The sequence below is a fragment of the Neolamprologus multifasciatus genome, chromosome 18 (assembly GCF_963576455.1).
Source record: "Neolamprologus multifasciatus chromosome 18, fNeoMul1.2, whole genome shotgun sequence".
Classification (NCBI taxonomy): Eukaryota; Metazoa; Chordata; class Actinopteri; order Cichliformes; family Cichlidae; genus Neolamprologus; species Neolamprologus multifasciatus.
Genome location: NC_140456.1, coordinates 7,427,809 through 7,448,776, shown reverse-complemented (window position 1 = coordinate 7,448,776; position 20,968 = coordinate 7,427,809). Strand labels below are relative to the sequence as shown.

The following is a 20,968-nucleotide window of genomic DNA, read 5'->3' as shown; positions in this document are numbered from 1 at the left end:
TTTGAGTTTTTCATCACTGTACTTTGTCATTACATGATCAAAATGATAGTGGGACAGGTTAGCACGCATTCTCCACCTGTAATAAATCAGTGATTTTCTGTAATGATAAGAGAATGTGGTGATGGATTTCTTGAAAGTGTCTCGGTATGCTGTACAACCGCATCTTATCTGATCTACGCGGAGCATGGAAGTTATTCCAGGGAAGCGAACATCTTCAATAAAATTGAAACCTATCAGAGCTCTGAACAAAAATCTCATTTAAAATATGAAACACAAATTTGGTGAAATGCTGTGCTGTCGTCTTCAAGAGACAAGCTTTGAGCTGCGGGTGTCAAAGAGGACATTCTGTGTTTCCTTTAATCAGTGAACAAACAGAAACACTGTTGCTGGAAGCAAAGAGCAGAAAAAAAGTAGCTAAATTTAAAAAGTGTAACATTTCATCCTTGTTTTATTTTAGGACGTGTTGTCTCGTTTTAATGGAGGATTCTTCCAACATGCTACGCCCTGTTGCTTCTGTAGTGTGTGTAGTTCAGAGTGATAAAGCCCATGGTGTTTGGTGTGATTACCCCAGATGCTGCCTGGCACGTAACTAATGACTTGCGATTCACCCTAGGTCAAGTCTGCGGCTTCTGCTTGAGCTTTGAAGCTTGTTTACCCTGCTGCTTAATGCCCATGAGACTTCTATGCTCCCCTCCGCTCCCTGCATACCTTCTAGACAAATTAAGTACCTGCACTAGAAAAGGATTTTTTTTTTTTAAGAAAGAAAAGAAACAGTCTTTTGGTGCTCAAAGCAACAACAACAAAAAAAAGAAAGAAAAGAAAACACATTTGAAAAAGTCAGCAGCAATGTCTCTTTCCAGAAGTCATGACAGAGTTGTTGAGAAATGTTTCAGGCAGGAACTTTTTTTCTGTTAACTGTCTCCATCCTCCAACCAAGAAGCATGAAGCTAGCTAACGTTAACGTTGCCAAAAGGGACACGATCAGTATTCTCATGCCATCGAGCAAAAGCCTCATCGGGGGTGGTGGATGCTTTTCTCTTTCAAGTGACGAAGACAAAAAGTTGTACATGAAGCTGTTTAGTACTACACTTAGTTAAGACGTGTGGATTTCTTCATTCCTTTATGGCTTGATCTGGCATGATTTTGTCAAAAACACATTGCTGTCATTGGGTTTTACTGTACTCACATTGTTACACGGCCTGGTCCGTACAGACAGGGAACTCGCACCAAAACTGAAGCAGACTGTGTGGGGAGTGAGCAGGATCCAACTGCACACACGGAGGGAGACGGAACTAAGGTTAAACAAAAAGCGAGCTGTGTATTATGGCTGATACATGAGTACAAAATAAAGCAACAGGGGCGAAAACAAACCTGAAACATAAACAGAAAAAACTAAACTGAGGTAACTATGTCAACGGACACGAACATGATTCTGAACAGGCACGTGCGAGAAAGTATGACAAGGAAAAATATGAACTGAGCAGAATCAAGTACATGGAACTTGACAGACAACCTGACAAAGACTGAATGAAAACACACAGACTAAATCACAGAAGGGTAATGAGGCAAGTGGTAACACCTGGGGAGACACAGCTGACACAAATAAACATAATAGCGCCACAGGGGAAGAGTAATATATGCACATTGAACATAGAAACCTCAAAACTTTCAAAATAAAACAGGAAACATGGAGACACGTAGACATAATGACACAGACTAGACAAGATGACAGACGCAGACAAGAAATACATGACATACTGACACTGAAGACAAGAAAAGACTTGCATGAACTGCACCTTTAGTTTGAAATGTTCCTGCACGTTTCTTTTTTCAGAAATCATTGTGTGCATATGGCATAAAGTGCAGGGCTTAAGCTGTGGATTTAATTCAGTATTATAAAAAAAATGCTGAATAATACCAAATCTGGCAAGTGGGGCTGTAGATGAGTGGCGGCTGTTTTAGTGTATCAAAAAAACCCTCAAAACTCCTTTTTCACTGCACTGTGAGCAGATGCACAGCTGAGGTTGTTTGTGCCAAACGGTCCTCTTCAGACACTTTAGGATGTTACACTAAACCCCAAATTCACAATGCAAAACCATGTGAATGTCATTAAAGAAAAAAAAAAGCATAATCCTGACCTGACACACTGCCTTCAGGGATGGATACTGTGGATCCTTCCACTGAAAACTGCTGTTTGGACTCTGAGTTGTAGCCAGTGATTCAGCTTTTCATCATCCTCAAACCCAAAATGATGATCTGTGGTTCAGTTTGAAACAGTTGATGTTTGCACTTTTGTCCAGTTAAAAGTAGTTGTTTATTTAAGCGGTGAGACAGGGATTTTCAGTGAGTGATCTAAAAATATTGGCTCAGAATCGCTAGAACCAGTCCAGAGGTGCACAAGAACATGACTTTGAAGCAGAGCCGTGCCAAATTTAAATCAGGTACTTTTTTATTTTTAATTAGCAGGGCTGGAAGACATTGGCAAATTGACCTGTTAAATATAAAACTGTTTGAAATCATTTGTTAAAGTGTATACTCCATTTAAATGTGCTGTTATGATATCAAAAGGAAACTGAGAAGCATGGAAGATGGTGTGTACCTATAAAGACCACTGTACAAAGTGGTCATACAACCATGGCATCCATCAGGTTAAAGTAGACAAGTAATTAATATTGACTGGGAGCACTGAAGCTAAATAATCCAATTGTTTTATCTAAAAGAATAATCTGACTGTAAAGCACCATAACACTCAACCTACAACAACACGATTTCTTAAGCTACAACCAATTTCACAGGACTCCAAACTTTTAAATGTGAGAACTTCACTCACTAAAACTCTTCAACCACTTGAAAAAATTAAATTAGTGAACTGATCACAACTCAGACATGTAATTACACAAGGCTTCATTTCAAAGGGTCACAAGCAAAACCAAGCAGAACTTCAAATTACTCTCATAGCGCCAGTATTTCAACACCATGAAGAGATAGCAGGTTCTTTAAATTCCATTTCAAACACCCTAATAAATTATGTTTAAGCTCATTAAAAAGCCTTCATTTAAACCAGAATGCTGCATTGAGAGTGACGACCGGGACTAAAAGGCAGACCACATATTACTAGTTAAATCTAGAATTGGTCTTAACTTAAAGACACTACACTGCAACACTATTGTATTTAATCATTAGTAATTGATTGGAAATTTTGGCTCCCTCACAGTCTGTCCTTTGCCCTGTCTTCCTCCCCGCACCACAAATAGATGGCTGCCACTCCCCGAGCCTGGTTCGGCTGTGGGAGCTTCTCCTCCTCACTGTTGCCAAGTGCTTGCTCATGGGGGTCATTTGATTGTTTGGGTTTACTTTCCAATATTGTAGCTTCTTTACCTTACATTATAAAGTGCCTCGATGTGACAGTTGGTTTGATTTGGCGCAATATAAAATAAATTGAATTCAACTGATTCGAAATATTTGCTTTTTACAGTTCCAGAAATAAAAGCTGAATAAATGGTTGCGGTGACTGTCTTTGCAAAATGTGTCCACTGAAGGTTAGCCCAAGGACTCTAACCCCACCACACCTCTGGATATAGCCCCTTGACACATTTAGCTGGCTCCCATGCCTCTTTAATAAATAAAGCTGACTCCTCAGCTGTATTACAAGAAGCTGGGAAAAATGAAATGCCTGTGATGGGTAAAGGCAGGGCAAAGAGTCAGCCAGCCTGGAAACAGATAAAAATCAAAAGTCAAGCAGGATTTCTGGGGACTTGCAGCATCTAGCTCAAGGTTCACTGCTGGAGGTGTGTGTGTGTGTGTGTGTGTGTGTGTGTGTGTGTGTGTGTGTGTGTGTGTGTGTGTGTGTGTCAAGTGTGTGAGAGAGCTGTGTGAGGCATTTAGTCTTGACCTTGCCATGCTGAATCCTATTTCCCTTTGGCTGTTGCCCAGCAACATCACCTTGACAGCAAGAAATGGTCAGAGAAAGATATAAAAAGGAGGATTAAAACAGAAATAGGTCTCCCGCTTACTTGATACATTAATACCACCCTTTGCTTCAAAGCTACACGATGGCTTTTTCCCACATTTCTGCAGTAGCAGGGACTTTTTTTAATTATTATTTCAACCTAAGTGGGACAGGTCAAAGGTCAAAGGGAAACCGATAGCATCTGTGGCCCCTGTGGAAGGTTTAGCAGCTTTAATCTAAGAGAAGTTATGGCCTTCACTTGGATGTGACCCTGGGGAGGCTGCAGGGCAGTAGGTGGTCAAGATCAAAGTTGTCTTGCAGGACACTGGCACTTATGGTCAGGGAAGAGTCTGTACTGCTGCACAGATAAACATGATATAATATCCGTGTGCGCTCGCAGCTGCCCTGCCAAAGGCCCCGCCTCCTCACCCCAGAGTCCGTGCAAAATGAATGTGCTCTCTTCTTCAATCAAAGGGGAAGGAAATGATTGAGTGGCTCCCACGGAAGCATTTCATAGACAGAAGAAAACGTTTGACAAACAGGCAGGAAGATGGGGAACACGCAACGTGGATTCAAAGGGGCAACATGAAGAGACTAGTGCTATAGTTGTGACAAGGCTCATTTAAGTTTGCTTACATCGTTTTAGTATTTTATAGAAAAATATAGTAGAGACTTAATAACATGATTGTCTATCAATCAATTTTTATTACCGACATGAAGTTTAACTGTCACGTGGGATTTTCAGCTTTTACTGTCAGAAGCCACCAAGGTAACTGGTTACATGGTTACTACTACAACAATATCAGAAACAACAAGCACAAGTTTGTTTTAGGGCTGCCACAAACGATTATTTTGATAGTCGACTAGTCACCAATTATTTTTGCGATTAGTCGACTAATCAGATCATGCATCCATTGGACGTAAAACATACAGCTTATTGCACCAGCAGCATCTGCTCTTATATAACTATCATTAGCTTACAGCTTTAAGTGTTTAAGGTATGTGCTAACTAAAAATAAAGACAAGATGATAGTTTATTAAATTTTAATGAAATTTGCAGATTGTTTCAGTGAAGTTTAATAAACTCCTTGCTATCTAAAATATAACAGGACACCGGAGTAAATTCTCGAGCATCTCACACTTCTGATAATCAGTTGTCTGCTTGATGTTTATTCAGCTGTGTAAAAACTATAACTTTAATCTCAGCCAAACCGATTTACTCAGGAACAAATAAAATACTAAAAAAAGCCAAACAATAACCTTTTGAAGTTATCTAAGTGACTTATATATATTTAACCTGAGTAGCAAAAGATGGCAGTGGGTTTGAAAACGATTTGCCAGGAGTCCGGTGTTGTCACGGGCTATAGTGAGCCTTGCCCCCGGCTAGCTATCGAGCTAGTGGCTAACAGACGTCTCCGAAAACGTCGGAGCGCTTTTGAAAATATGTGGTGTCTTGATAAACTGAGGAGATATTTGAGGTTTACACAGCTACATTCTCGCCTAAAATATGTTAAACGTTTATTTTGTGACCCAGAAAGAATAATAAGAGTAATATTAAAACTAACTAGCTGCCGCCATTGTTGGAAACTGAGCTGGACTGCGCTATGAATTCTGGGACACAGCTCCTTCTTCGGGGTTTAACGGCAGCTGGCATCCTTGTACATGCAGTGCTGCCATCTTCTGTTTCAGTCCGTTATTACACTCTTAAATCCTACTACTTATTCCTGCGTCTTTTGTGATCTTACAAAGTTTCAAACGACGCGTCGATTATTAAATCAGTCGTCGACTAGTCGACTAATCGTGGCAGCCCTAGTTTGTTTAGTTGATGACATTCTCATTAATGATGACATTACAGTAACGAACCTCTGAAAATGCTTTTAGAAAATTACTGCGCTTGCTAATTTTGCTTTAAGAAAAATCTGAACAAGAAACAGAAGTAGTCAGACATGTTTTTGGATCAGAACATGAAGGCAATCTTTGTGTGATTCTTTCATCTTTCACTGCATGTACTTTACAAAGCTTTGTGACAAGAAACTTTAGCAGACTTTCTCTTAAGAGAAGAAAAACACTTTTGTATGCTAGAGGCTTTCGGCAAGACGAGATCAGAAAATTGCTTCAATTCAGAGAAACCGAGGCAGACAGATTTATCTATATTATATCCCTAACTGCAGCGTTTGAGGATAGATGGGCCCAGGCTTTTATTTTGATAGAGTATAAATGGACAGGACTATCTAATGCATGTCAAACAGCCTCGGTTCAAAACAAGATAACAAAAAGTGGAATTGGCTCTAAGGATATGAGCCCAACCGAACACAAGTTTTTACAAAAGTGATCGTGCCTACATTATGATATAGGTAACACTTCTATGCACTTAAAAGCAATGCACGTTTCATTTTTTGGCTTTCAGCCTGTTCAAAGCAGGTTCATCAGGCCATACATTTATCTTTTCTCTTCTTTTGTGTTATTTCTTAAAAGCAATCAGCTGCAGAAACTGTCGGCTCTGAATCCAAAATATCTGTTGAGTTGAAACCAGTCTGCTTGTTGACTCCTTATATAGACACACAGAAATTATATTTTTTTGTAATGATCAGTTCAGCCTTTAAAACCTGCGTGGGAACATCTTTGAGCAACATAACGAATGGTAAATGGGCTCAGAGTGTTTTATACATCATGTCTGCTTCACCCATTCACACATATATTCTTTTTTTTTTTTTACATGTAAGTGCTTTTTACTGAACATGGACACATAGCCACACTCTGATGTTCAGTATCTTGCCCAAGGACAATTTGGCATGCAGAATGGAGCAGCCATGGCTCAAACCACCAATCTGATTAGGAGATAACACTGCCCGTCTTTAGTTTTGATGACAGGATGCATTTGTTTCAGTAAACTTACACAATGTCACACCATTTATTTCCATCCAGAGTTGATTTTCTGTTCATTTTAAAACCAAGACCTTGCATTGATTTTGGCAGAGTTAAGTTCAGTGGAGTTAAGGTCTGGACTCTTCGGTGGTCATCCATGTGTGGAAATGATGCATCGTACTCTGAACTACCCTTTGGCAGTTTGAGCCCGATGAATCTTGGCATTGTCATCTTGGAGCATGTCATCGGGGAAGGGAAAAAAAATCTGCTGATGAAAAAAAGCCTGGTGATTCAGTATATTCAGATAGTCAGCTGACTTCATTTACTGGGCACATACCCTCTGTGAACTTAGATGTGACCAACTGATGCAACCCCAGCTAATAACACTGCCTCCACAAGCTTGTATATTAGGCACTAGTCATGATGGATGCATCACTTCATCTGCCGCTGATGCACCAGTGACTCTGACAGCAGGGTAAATCTGGACTCATTAGAGTACATGACCTTTTCACACAACCTTACCTCAACCCAAAGTTAAATATTTATCCTGCCCAGCAAACAGAAGCTTGTTTTTTCTGAGTAGCCTCACTAATAAGTTGTTTTCTTAGGGCTGCACAGCTTTAGTCCCAATCCCCTTGGTTCTCTTCACATTATCCATGTAGACTTGCTCTTATTTTTACAATTTTACTTTAGTGATCTCCAGTTATGATCATTCAACTTTTTTTTAGATAATATTTCTTCCACCTTCCAGTTTTAGTAATCTCCCTAGTTGTTTTCTGTGTTTTTGACCCAGGATACTAGTTTGACCTTATACCTTAACTTTTCCACAGCACGGGATGTGTCTTCCATATCCAAGAAAGGAGAAGCTACTCACTATGTCAGTTAAGGTTAAATAACCTGCTTCCAGCTGGAATATTAGTCGCAGCAGTAATTATCTAATGCAAAGCTCTTACCCCGAGTTAAATCCAGGTCTATAACAATGCAAAGCAAGCCACCAACTCTGAATTGAAACCCACATTAGCTTTCTAGCCAACGTCTCTTGTATTCTTAAGCATGGACATGAATATTTAGTTGTATGGTGGATTTTTATATAAACAACCAGAAGCTAGAAAACCGCAGCACACATCATCAGTCTAAATTAGAAGTTTGCTGTAAATGCTGGTACTGGCCATCTTTCCATGCTTATATTTTCTTCCTCTTTCATTCTCGTTCAGTGAAAATTTAGTAAAGAAGTTAAAGTTGCAAATCATAGATACATGCATGTATGCAGACATACAGAAATATCAGATAACAGCTGCATATCGACCAGTTATGGCATACAGAGTTTGTTTCTTTGCAGCATGCTTAATCAGCCTACACAACTTGCTTCCCCTCACTTTACCCTTAGATATTCAAAAGAGCACAGTCAGCAAAGTTAGTGCAGAGTAGAACATAAAAGAACACAAAGTCACAAAGTTCAGGAGTCACTTTACATGTCGAGACAAAGTGCAAAATGATATCTTTTCAGAGGGGTGTCTAAATAACCAGAAGCTAACGCACGGAGTTTCCACGTGACACAAAAATCAATGATATCAGCTGATTTGGCAGCGGATGGACCGGAGCAGATGTGAGCAAAGGTTAAGTGTCAAAGCACTGCAAAACATTCCCTCTTTGAGAGATATATTCACAGCGGGATACAAGCTCTATGTCATTACTAAAAGGTCAAAGGAAGCCGTGGACAGTGGAGTTCTGAAATGTGGAACAGCCAATCAAATTGGTTGACGTCTGCATTTGCTGTTTTTACCACTATGGAAAATCCTGGTCAATGAAGAGGATTTTCAGATGCCCTGTGGCAAGATGTTTATTTAAAACTAGGTCAAAGTCATTTTCTACATTTCAACTGTTGTCCCGAGTATTTGACATGTAACTCTGGTTCAGTTGAGTAACTTGGGGTTTTTAAAGTATTATTTTACTCACCGAGGTCAGGAGAAGTTCTTATGGGGGAAAATCGTGATTAGTCAGATGATCAAAAGGGTTTTAAACAAGCCAATGGTTCATCCAAACTGTGGTTTGTTCCACTCATGAGTGTGCTACATTGTATCACTATCTGCATGATGAGGAAAATTTGGGATATCCTATAAAGCTGTTCATTGTTGCAGTGACAGCATGAGTACATGACTTTTCTCCTGTGCATGTTAATATTTTACGGATGCAAAGCACTAGCATAACAAATGATGCAAGACATGCATAACAAATGATGATTTCCCCCGAAGGTTTAAAAGCTTGATAAAGGCCAAAGAAGCAGGAAGTTGCTTTTTAGGTTCTGATAGATATTTTTAACAGGCAACTCTTTACCATCATCATCATTCAATCAGTGGATCTATTTTCTATCAAGGTTTTGGCGATGTGTTTTTGCAGATCTGCTCTATTAGATTCAGAGCTAAAGTCTAGGAAAGACAGAAGAAAAAAATATCCAAATATATACTTGTTGCATAAAAAGAAAACACAGGAGACTTTGCAAGACGCTGGGTGCTTGGCAGCTTTGTTTATTAGGCGAGACATGAGAGAAAAGAAAGCTTAAAAGCGACTACCACAGCACAGTCTGCACTTAAAAGACATTTGAAGTCTACTTCCCACAATCTACTGTGTGGAATTCCCTTCTTGGCAAATGTATCTCATAAATTCAGCATGAGAGAGAGCGAGAGAGACTGTAGAAGGGAAATGGAATTCAAAGGAAGAAAAAAAACAATTTCACTGGAGAAAATGTTGATATTTACATTTTTAAAAAAAGCTTTCCAACATGAAGCCGTACAGCTGACTTGTGTTCCCATCTCTCGCAGTGCAGACAACACAACTCCCACAAAATAATTTCCACAGCACAGCTTTAGTAAACTGGATGGATAATTTTATTGTCCAACAATTGGCCGAGCTGAAAGCTGGCAGTGGCAGAGACAATGTAATTAGCCGTTTTACTATCATGCCTGACCACAGAAAGCCCAATTGTTTTTGCTGACGGCGCACACAACAGGTTGAAGAGAGAATGATCACACAAATGTTACATTTCTCCATGAACATGCAGTCAAATAAAGAAAGACATCCCCTCCCCAATCTATTTCATATGATAAGTGGCATTTTAGCACACCTGATTGGGGTCTCCTACCTTTAAAAGAGCATAATCCTGTACAATTACACAAGATGTATCATGCGTCCCCTCCCACATGTTTTTGGAATCAAACAGAGGCCCGGTTCCAGTCTGGCCCCTGCACCCTCCCCACACACTTTCTCTCTGTATGCTCGTTCGTGTGGAAAGTGCTGTTCCAAACCAACTAACCTTAAGTGGGAGTGGGTCATAAAATGCTCCAACACAGAGTCAACAATGATGTCAGCTTACTAACCACATTCCTTGAAGGTGTAGTACCTACTTGTGTCCAAAAGTGGAGGGAATAAAAGCACGCTTACAAAAAATGACTTCTGTGTGGTTATTTTGATATAAAATGAAATAATCAGAAGGTCCCGTTTCAGCTGGAAAAGGACCGAGGCCTCTGAAAATCTACTGCTGTATTTATAATCTACCCCTTAATTAAGGGGCCTTCCTTCAGGAGTTGCGAGTGTGACTCCACGTGGAGATAAACTCATCTCGGAGTAGTACAGACTGGGATTTTACCACAGTTTGATTACAGACACAAATAGCACGCTGTACATGCTATTTTTGCTGCTCCTCGTTGACCAGGTTAATATCCATATGTAGCAGTTCACTCGCAAATGTTAGCATCACAAGCTTCCCCAACAGGAGCTGTTTGATTCATCTGCATTTGTTCTTTAGTCTTACCTTTTTGTCTCTAAGCACCTCTTAGTCTTATACATCCATTTTCTTTAAATGTCTTGTCTAACATGCAGATGCTGTTGTGCATGTTTTATTTTTTAAAGATTTATATACAGATTTTTCACTGGTTATTTTGAGTTGCATACTTTGTGTATGTTTATTAATGTTGCTTAGCAGTTGCAAATCAACCAGACACCTTAGGTAGCTATCAGCAAGCTTATAGTGTAATTCTGGCTGAATATTTGAGCACTTTTTTGGGGAGAATTGGTAAAATTCATCAACACCTTCAACAGCACCATGTCATTGTGGCCAGTTAGCTCCATCTCGACTGACCAAACCAGTCAAGCTTAAATGTATCGACTTTGGCATAGGGGACAAAACCACCATGGACTGAGAGGAAATCACCTCTGTATAAATCTGCAATTCTCCTTCTTAGATTTGGACAGTCTCTTGGACTGTACCATTGCTAAACAAATCAATCATGATGGCCTTTTGAAGTTAAAAGACACTATAGAACCTTCAGCACACAAAGATTGATGTGAGCATGTATGTATATAAGTAGGGATGGGTAGCGGTATCCGGTGCCATTATGGCAAAAAGATGCAAACTCAGCAGCCTGCAACAAGTGCGTTAAGCCCCACGCCCCGGTACCAGGAGCAAAAAGGAGGAAATCATGTTTAATCGGTTATAACACCGGGTGAGATATATAAGTCCAGACATGTGTGGTATCCACAGAAACCTCTGAATCTCAGCTAAAATTTCATATAAACCATTTCTACAACCACCAAACTCAACAAAAACAAGCCATGATTAAACTAGCAGTTATGTAAATGCGCACAAGTCCGCTAAACAAACAAGGCAAACCAGAAATTCTCCAGACTTCATGTAACCAGCTAAAGATAGGCTGGTTGTCTTCCAGAGCTATTACCAATTCCAAACACCAAGTTTCACCACACTCTGACCAAAATTCACTGAATGAGCCACAAAAAAGAGACCACAAAAACACACAGCGGCGCAAATGCGCTAAGACAGAAATTGTCTTACCGTCCAGATTTCTTCCATTATTTTCGCTGGTAGCCGGTAGCCACGTGATTATCAGCAGTTACCACACCTACCTAGCTGCATCAGAGCCGTTTTCTGTCAACAACCTCCATTTTAGACCCACACGTGACTGGACAGACGTCACATACAACGTGGCACCGTTACTGCGATTCTATTGGCTCAAACAATTAAAAAGAGGTGTCGATCATGCAAATTGACCAAAAGAAACCAAAGTTACAGCCCCTCTGAGTTTAATTAAGGGCTCCATGCACATGGCAAAAAAGGCACATTACCATGTAAATGTGTGGTTAATTCTTCAAAAAGAATTAACCACAGTAATATCTGCTTCAATATTTCCACCTCTGATGAAATTTCACAAGTGTTAGCTTTATTTTGATACCAAGATTGTAAGTACAGAGTTTGTAATTGCAGAGAAATAATCAATTAAATTTGGGCATTACATTTTCGAGCAGGAAGCTCAGAAACCCCTTTGGGGCTAAAGAGGTTAAGGTGATACTGTGCAAAGGAGGTAACATCTCAAATCTGATGAAACACCTGGCGACGCATAGCGTTTTTTTAAAAGCCGAGAAATGCACCGTATTTGATAGCTTGCTGTGAGACCTCACACCGAGCACATCTACTGCGAGTGTGGTAAATCTCCATTAGCGAGTTAGCGCAGATCGCCCCGTGTGTGGGGCTGGACGGTTTTTATCATTTTGCAGAAAAAAAAGAGACTGCTAAAAATAAAAACATAAGAGGTTTTTGGACAAAGTTTATGTTCTCCATTCTTTGAGCACCGTTTAAGCACCGGCACCAGTTCAAAAGTACCGATTTGGCACCGGTATCGGATAAAACCTAAACGATACCCATCCCTATATATAAGTAAGCATGTGTGTAGTCTGTGTAGATTAGAGAAAATCCAAAATAATTTCCAACTTGTGCTTCAAATTCCTGTTTTATTTTTAGTCATTACAGATGTTTGGTGTCCATTCATTCCACCCTTGAAAAATAACATTTCAAAGAAATCATTAAAAGCTTAAAATTACTCAAAATGAGTTTGTGTAGACTTTTGACCATAACTGTATTGTTTTTTGTACAGTATTCCATCATATGATGATATTATAATTTGAAGGTGCTTTGGAGCAAAGCTTTCAGCCTCATTGCATGAGTTCAGTTGAGTTGGCCAGTGTTGAAGATCTTCCTTCAGAGAGTAGAGCATCTCCTTGCTTTTTAGCTAGAATGTGACAAATCGCATGATAATAGCACAAAAACAAAACAAAATAAAAATCAGTGGACAGGGACAGGGAAAAAAACGTATACATGGATCACTTGCTGGCAGCTGGATACATGTGCAGAGGTACTGTTGTGAGCTTTGGAACACATCGCTGCCAAATAACTAAGATTTCTTACTCTGAGCTGACAGTACAAGGGCAGATTTATGCAGACTTTTGCATTTCAAGTCCAGCCCCTGTTTACCCCAGTGAGGAAAAAGCCTTTAGTCCAACAGTTTTGCTTGAGGGTACAAACTGGAGTCTATTGTTGAGGCAAAATTCCATCAGTGGAGTTACAAGAGTACAGCCCTGTTGTAGCTTAAACACAGTGATTGAAAAAGCTATCTGGGAAAGCGTTTATTCGTAGGGGACAATCGTTAGCCACAGTCTTGATAGCGCCAAAAGCTTTATTTAGACTTTTGTTTCATTCTGTCTCTGCAGTCTGAGATAAGCTGGATGTGTGGGCTAAGCGCAGACTAACCCTCTCAGCCATTACATGCCATGACTTGTGGCCAAATCTGGACAATGACGCTGTGTTGGGAGAACCAGTCATGTTTGAAGGGCAGTCTGTGAAAACACTAGAGGCCGGATGGAGAAAGATGTACAGAATAAAATGTATGTATGGATGAAGAGACTGAATGTAATTCAATTGGGTAGCAATCTCTGCAGGTAACGCCGCTTTAATCAGAGGCATCTTATCTGAAAACACGTTATATAGAGCTCGGATTTGGGGGTGGGGGAGGTTGTCCTCCTGGACCACAAAAAGAACAACATGGCTTTCTGCAATTTACTTATGAAACACACGACAGGTCATACACATTGTATCTCAGCTATTATAAGTCTGCAGATTTGCAGTGGATACCCGGAGCAGCATGCTGCCAAGTCTGCAGCGCAACGTTTTTACAACAATGTGCAATTCTATTGATTGAAAACTCAGTGGATCCACGGTAATCTTATCAGCTTCTCTCTTTCCACAGTGGCAAAAACAACAGTGGCACACTGAAAGGAAAAACAAGCTCCTATTTCATGAGATAAAATGACAAGAGATGGTCCCACAAGACTACTCAAGAGATGATACACCAAGATCTGCAAAGCCTCCATCAGATATTAAAGTGGGTTAGAGCTTACCTTAGATATAGAATTAAAAAATTAAAAAAAGACTCCCGCCAAAAGCCAAGAAAAGTCCCCAAAATCGTCCAGTTTCATATGCATACATTGTTGTGTGTACATATCTATATTCTGAATCTATCTATATTCTGAAAGCATGTGCAGCAAAGAAGAGAGATGGGTTTTTCAGGTTTTGGGGCCTAGATGGACAGGCCTTGGCCTCAGGCTACCGACCCCGTGTTTTTCATTTGGAGCCCCCATCTTGGTCACTCTCTAGTCTTTATTTTCCATTAGGGAGAGAAATGCCTGTGGACGAAAAGTGGAAGCACAGAGAAAAAGAGGGCAACACACACACTCACAGAGGAAGAGAGAGAAAGGAGCTGAGCAGAAACACAGAAGACAAAATGGCTTTCATTCGCGCAGCGGTAGAAGGCCAGAGGTCCCTTATTTTTCCTCTTTCACTTCTTTCTCGCCTCCTTTCATCTCGTCTGTGAGGCATGTTGTTGTGCAGCGTTTTCAAATCACATAAAAGATGTTTACACGTGCTCCACAAGCCCCTGTGATTGCCGTGTTTTGCGCAATTGTATGCAAAGCTACACAAACCTGGATCAATGCAGCGAGAGGAGAGACTTTCATAAGCACACGCAGTCGGTGACTCTGCATGCCGGGTTCCTCCAACACTCCTGCCTAAAGTGTTGGTGGTGAACATGAAGTGGGAAAAAAGAGCCTCTCAATCTTTTGAGAGGCATGTGAGCTTGGAATTATGCGCACGTTTAGCTTATTGTTGTGTACGGTTTGCCCGGTGCACGCCATCGGTGTGTGGTGACAGTGATAAATAAGCATTATTAAACAGGAGACAGAGGCCTGGTGGAGCCATTAATCTTCATCCTTACTGGCACCATTGCAGGACTCACTCCTCATCAACCCGCCACATCTACACGTCCCATTATCAATAAGACAAAGGAAGCAGAACCAGTTGCCCGTGTTCTGATGGGGTTTGTGTGTCTTTAACCAGAGTGGACCATCTGCAGGGTCACAGCGAGAAGTGATTAACATCTACTAGTATCAGATGAGCGATGGGACAAAGAGAGAGAACGACACCTTGTCTGGTGGCTCAGAATTAATCACACTCTGCTTGGAGTTGACACACAAGTCTATTGCAGCAAAGGAGGAGGAATATGAACCTGTAAGAGGAGGCTCGCTGACAGTGAGTGCCACACTGCGGCTTCTGACATTAAACATTAAAAAAAAGGATAAAGACATTCCCCGTCTTGTCGCTCCTTCCCTGGAAATAAAAAGCTGGGATGAACAGAAGCAGGTTGGAGGGGGGTGGGGGAAAAATGATGAATCATCAGGCAGTCTTCTTTTATCAGCAACTCAGATCAGCAGGTGGGAGGAAGAGAGGAAATAATAAGATGTGTGCAAAGCGAAAGCGCTGAACATGGACCAGTGAACACGCAGGTACCTTTTTAGAAACATTTCTATGCTCTCTAAAATTAAACTCCCACATCCTGTCAACACATACCAATATTTACTGGAGGCTTTGTTTTTTAACATATGTTCAAAAAAAGGGGATGGAGCGAAAAAGAGTTGTTGTTGTTTGTTTTTAACTAGGAATGGGATCCGCAAGAATAATGAAAAATATTAAGCACATTTAACAACATAAGAATGTCTTCATTAGGGGTATACTTGTAAGATTGGATTGGTAACCAAATGATTTTATTGATTCTTCTTACGGATTTGACTCTTTAATCGATTTACTTATTGATTCCTGAGGGAAACATGAACGTGCTGTCAATACAGAGTAAATAGAAAGGTTTGTATTAGGCTACTAGAAGCATGACAACAATACCATCATTCCAACAGTGGACAGTTTAGTATCACTTTGGTTGGAACTGGTTTCCAGTTTGCATCCCTTTTCTAACTGATAGAGTCTGAAAAGTAGCAGTTTGAAGTGAGAGAATTTTGAAGAGCAACTCGTTGATTTTGGTCTTTCGGCACTTTCACCAGATGGTCACCAACAGCAGCACCTCCCTCCACAGGTGGCGGTACTTTCCCCTCCACTCATCTCCTCAACCCTGTGATCACACAACATCTGGTTCCACGGTTCATCGTACTCTTGCCTCTCTCTAATAAAACTGTGGCTCCAACCCTGAGGTCGTTTCCTTCATTTGCAATATTTTTGTACCTCCTTACAGCAAACTGAAGATTAGGACAGGAAACAGCAGGAGAGTTTAAGGCAATGGAGCAGCGCTGTGTCAAAAATTCAAGGGCAAAGGCCTTTGCAGATGGGAGACGGGCAGAGAAGTGAAAGTCGAGTTGTCAGTCAAGCATGGAACCGTGGTTAACGCCCAATATCAGTTGGAGGTGGAATCAGAGAGCGAAATAATGACAAAGTGAATGTGCATTTTCCCCCAAAAGGACAAATAAGTAACAGGTGAGCTGGTGAAGGAAATCTCTGCCAGGTACTGAGAAACTTTAAGGTCTCATAAGTTTCTTTGCACAAATGCCAGGAAGAAAAACGACAACTCAACTTTGTTGTCCTCGGTGATTAACAAGATAAAATCAAATCCAGGCGATCATCAAGCGTGTGTCGGAATTACAAAAACAAAGTAATTCATTTCATGAAGCCTGAACCAACGACATCATTATCTATCCATCTGCACTCAAGAATCATTGAGCAAGCCTTCAAATTGTTCACATGGGCCACATGAGCTTCGTTAATGTTAGTGCAAGAAAATGGAAAGCTGGCTTCTTATGCTCGATGTAATCACAAATCACACTGTTCAATTTGCTTCAAGGAAACAAACACGACTTTCTTTTAAATAGTAAATACTCACCTGATCCACCTGTGGACTGAAAATAAAATAAAGCAGATAACATCTTTCACATTTTAAGGATTCAGCAGGCGGTGATTCTTAACTGATTGTGAACAGGTGCAGGCTACATCCTACACACACACACACACACACACACACACACACACATAAACCGTGTACCTAATAAAAAGCAATTGTGTATTATTATCGATTAAAAGTAAAAGACAATTGCAAAAGTTTTCTTTTCTTTTGTGTCTTGAAGTCCCAGCTGTGGTGTTATTAAATGTCAGGATGTGGCCTGTTTTAAAGAGGAACAAAGAACATGACCACAGACCCCAAGCACGCCGGCGGCTGCGTGTGCTGATTGGGGACTTTGTGTTTTGCACCTTGTTTTCATACTCTGCTTTGGTTTAGGTGCAGAAAAATACTTTGTTTGGTCAGAGTTTGTGGGTTTTGGTTCACCTAAGGCACTATTAATCTTGCATGTTGAAAATTGAACCCAGGCGCAAATAAAAAGCGACGCCGAAGGGGTCCATATGCAACACATGGTTAGTGACAGCAGTGATGCCAAATGAGTATTTCATGCTCTGGAAACAAGAATGGGCTGATATTTACCAGGCGAAGGAGAAAAGGGAGATTTTACCAGCTTTTTCTCAAAAAATGACTCAAACAAAACTTGTTGACAACAAAATAAGATTAATTATTTTTTGATAAAAAGTTTTTTTCCATTGGAGACCATTTATGATTCCTTATATATATATATATATATATATATATATATACACAGATAATAGTTGTTATGTGACACTTGGCATTCTTATTAGTAGTCGGTGGCCTTGCTAGAACTGAGAGCGTAACATTTATGTGACTCACATACAGGCTATGCCTATCAGATCAGAGTTTCTGCAGGATACTGCAGGGATAAGAGCCGCTCATCCTCTCGGAGGCAAACTTGGGAAGCCGCCAGCATCAGACAGCTCAATGTCCAGCTACAGAGGCATGAAATCTGGGAAGGGGGTTTCATGGCTAAGCAGGGCAAAGCAGAAGAGAGCTGGGTGTGTTAGAGCCATTTCATGGAGCATTTGACAGCGGGAAGTTGGACAGAATCCTGTCGGAGTCCACGCTCGTAGGATTTGAGGCTCCTAGTTCTTCCCAGTCTGTGCTGGTGATGCTTGATGAAGGTCCATGTCTGTGTTTGCTGATTTACAGACTTAATTAGCATTGCAATGTTTCCTCTGGGCCTGTTACATTTTCTCTGTGTTAGTTCTAACTTGTATTTCTTATTTTGGACTTAAATCCAAACAGTTTTCTGTGATATTTGTTTGGTTTCTCTTCAAATTCTCAAATCTCCACCAGTGAAGTTCCCAATAATAAATAAAGGTTTTCTTTTCTCAACAAATAGGTTTCATGAGAACCTTGATGTTTGAGTTAGAAAACAGCTGAAACTAACAAAACGACAAGAACATTTTTTAAAATGTATTTATAAAAGCATGAGGGGAAAGTACAAGCAGAATAACAAGAACTAAGAGACAGACTTGCACTTCTGGGCAGAACAGTGACGCAGTGGTTCAAACTGTCGCCTCACAGAGTGAAAGTCGTGGGTTCTCTTCAGGTACTCTAGTTTCCTCCCATAGTCCAGTGATATGCTAGCGTTAGGCTAATTGGCTATTCTAGATTAGTCACAGGTGTGAATGGTTCTTAGTTTTTCTGTGTTAGCCTTGAAATAGGCTGTATCCCAATTCAGGGTCTTCAGCCTTAAAGTACGCAGCCTCAACGACCCTCAAGGGCCGCGTACTTAAAGACTGCTAAGGCCGGAAGTGCGAGGCTTGTGAAATGGGACGGTCTAGCCTCCGTTGCGCTGCCAGGGTTGCCTAGCAACCATGATACTAACAGCTGGAAACGTTTCATACAGCTTTGTTTGACAGAAATGAAGGAGAAAATCTTTTGTTCATTTGTTTGTTTGTTTCTACATGAGCTTTGATCATTCTCTGTAAGATTAAGCTCAGCTATTGAACGGCGTATATTTTAAAGTAAAGGCTTTAAAACCAAGTTAGTACAAACGTCACTAATGTCACATAACTTTGCCGACATGTGGCCAACAGTAATGTTTTAATGTTCTTCGTTATTAAATATTTGCACATAAATAAGTGATATAATATTCAGTACTTACTTAAAGTTTACTCTTCAGGCTCCCCTCATCCGCCCTTTTTTTGGGCAAAATTATCCACACCCACCGCCGCGCTATGCATTCTGGGATATGTTGGGCCACGAAGGCTACACCGCCACATCCTTAAAATTCAGGGAAATTAAGGACGCATTTGAGGGCCGCATTTCGAGCAGCCTTCGAATTGGGACAGCCTTCGTCGCGTCGCGGTGACGTAATCAGCCTTAAAATGCGTACTTCATGCGTGCAGACCCTGAATTGGGATATAGCCATCGACTTGTAACTTGTCCAGGGTTTATCCCACCTTTCCCCTTTTGACAGCTGGGACGGATTTCGGCACCCCCGCACCGCTAATTTGGATAAATCAAAGAAAATGGATGGAAGGATCTTTTTAAAATGCAATTTATACACCATGTATAAAAGGTTGAGGGAAAATTATGGAAGTTACCAATGGAATAACAACAACTAATAACAATTAAAACAGACTTGCACTTTGTCTTGATGCATGCTCGATCATCCAGGTAAGTAAACGTTTTCAGTGGGAGAAACATTTCGTCACTCATCCAAGTGACTTCTTCACTCTCAGCTGACTGCAGGTTTCCCCAACCTTATAAACAGTACATTTGCATAATGACTGAAACCAGCACCACTGAATGAACAATGGGCTGGGAGGTCAATTCCTTGATTATTAATATGCAAATTCCCATGACCAGTGATCAACAACTATTGTCCTGGCCTGACGAGGTAGCTCTTCTGTCAGGCCAGGACTCTGCAGTCTATTTACACCTACAGGCCAGTGGACAATCTTTCAATGATGAGGATGTACACATCCTGGACAGGGAGGAACGCTGGTTTGAGCGCGGAGTCAAGGAGGCCATTTACGTGAAAAGGAAAAGACCATCTCTGAATCAAGGAGGGGGACTGAGGGTACATCTTTTGCTATCTTACAATGTTGTGATTGCAGCCATTCCCCAATCTCTGTAAATGGCTATTGATCAGTGGTTGCTGATTAATGGTTGTTGATCAGTGGTCATGAGTATTTGCATATTAATGATCAAGGAACTGATCTCCCAGCCCATTGTTGAAACTAAGCATCAACAGTACATTTGCATTATTATGTAAATGTACTGTTTATAAGGTTGGGGAAACCTGCAGTCAGCTAAGACTGAAGAAGTCACTTGGATGAGTGACGAAATGTTTCTCCCACTGAAAACCTTACATCCAGATGAACAGAGTCAACCTTTTGGGAAAGACTTGCACTTTATGTGATAAACATCTCATCTCAGGACAATGACAAATACATTCAATTTTTTTTAAAGCTTTTCTTTTCCTCAAATGAACAAATTCTGCAGATTTACAGTAGTAAACACTAATATTTGTTCCTCATTTATAAAATTTGTTACATGTCAACGATGTTGGAGTTATTGAGTCTGTTTCGTTTTATGAGGGTCAAAACTTCACACCCTGCTTCCAGATGTCTGACAAATGGAGAGGATGTTAAATCTGGAGAACTTCCTCAGTTAGTTTCCTCTGTCCCCCATCTTGATTTACGCTCTCGTGTCTTGCCCTCCTTTTGCGACTTCTCCAGCTTCCTGCCCAAATTCCAGAAGGATGGCATCATCTACGAGCGATCCTCACTAAACATTATGGCGGAAGGAGGGGGGAAAAAAGAGCAAAAACAGGTGTCACCTCTGAATAGGCCTTTACCCGACCTCCCAGGAGCTAAATGGCTTGGCTGCCCCCTACACAAGGTGAGTATGACATTAAACAAAATGATAGGCTTTGTTAATGGCATCACGGTGCACGGATGGCTGTAAAACAAAAGGTTTAGCAGCTTCTTGTTTTGGCTCGGTGTTGACAGAAAGGCTGGTGGTTGAAATGATCCGTGACGATGCTCCCGGGTTGATGTGGAGTGCATCAAAATGTTGTAATGCTGCTAAAGGGAAATGA

The 20,968-nt window shown here is 40.7% G+C and overlaps 2 protein-coding genes across 3 annotated transcripts in view; both read right to left on the bottom strand.

The window, feature by feature from the left end:
* Nucleotides 1-1,499, bottom strand: part of LOC146497265 (neuropilin-1a-like) — a 204,797-nt gene extending 203,298 nt beyond the window's left edge. For both annotated transcript variants that reach the window (XM_085140467.1, XM_085140468.1), the window contains exon 1: nucleotides 1,187-1,499. The gene's annotated coding sequence lies outside the window, so the exon portion shown is untranslated. The remainder of the gene's footprint in view (nucleotides 1-1,186) is intronic.
* The window catches only part of pard3ab (par-3 family cell polarity regulator alpha, b), a 373,665-nt gene that overhangs the window by 58,954 nt on the left and 293,743 nt on the right, over nucleotides 1-20,968 (bottom strand). The window lies entirely within an intron of this gene.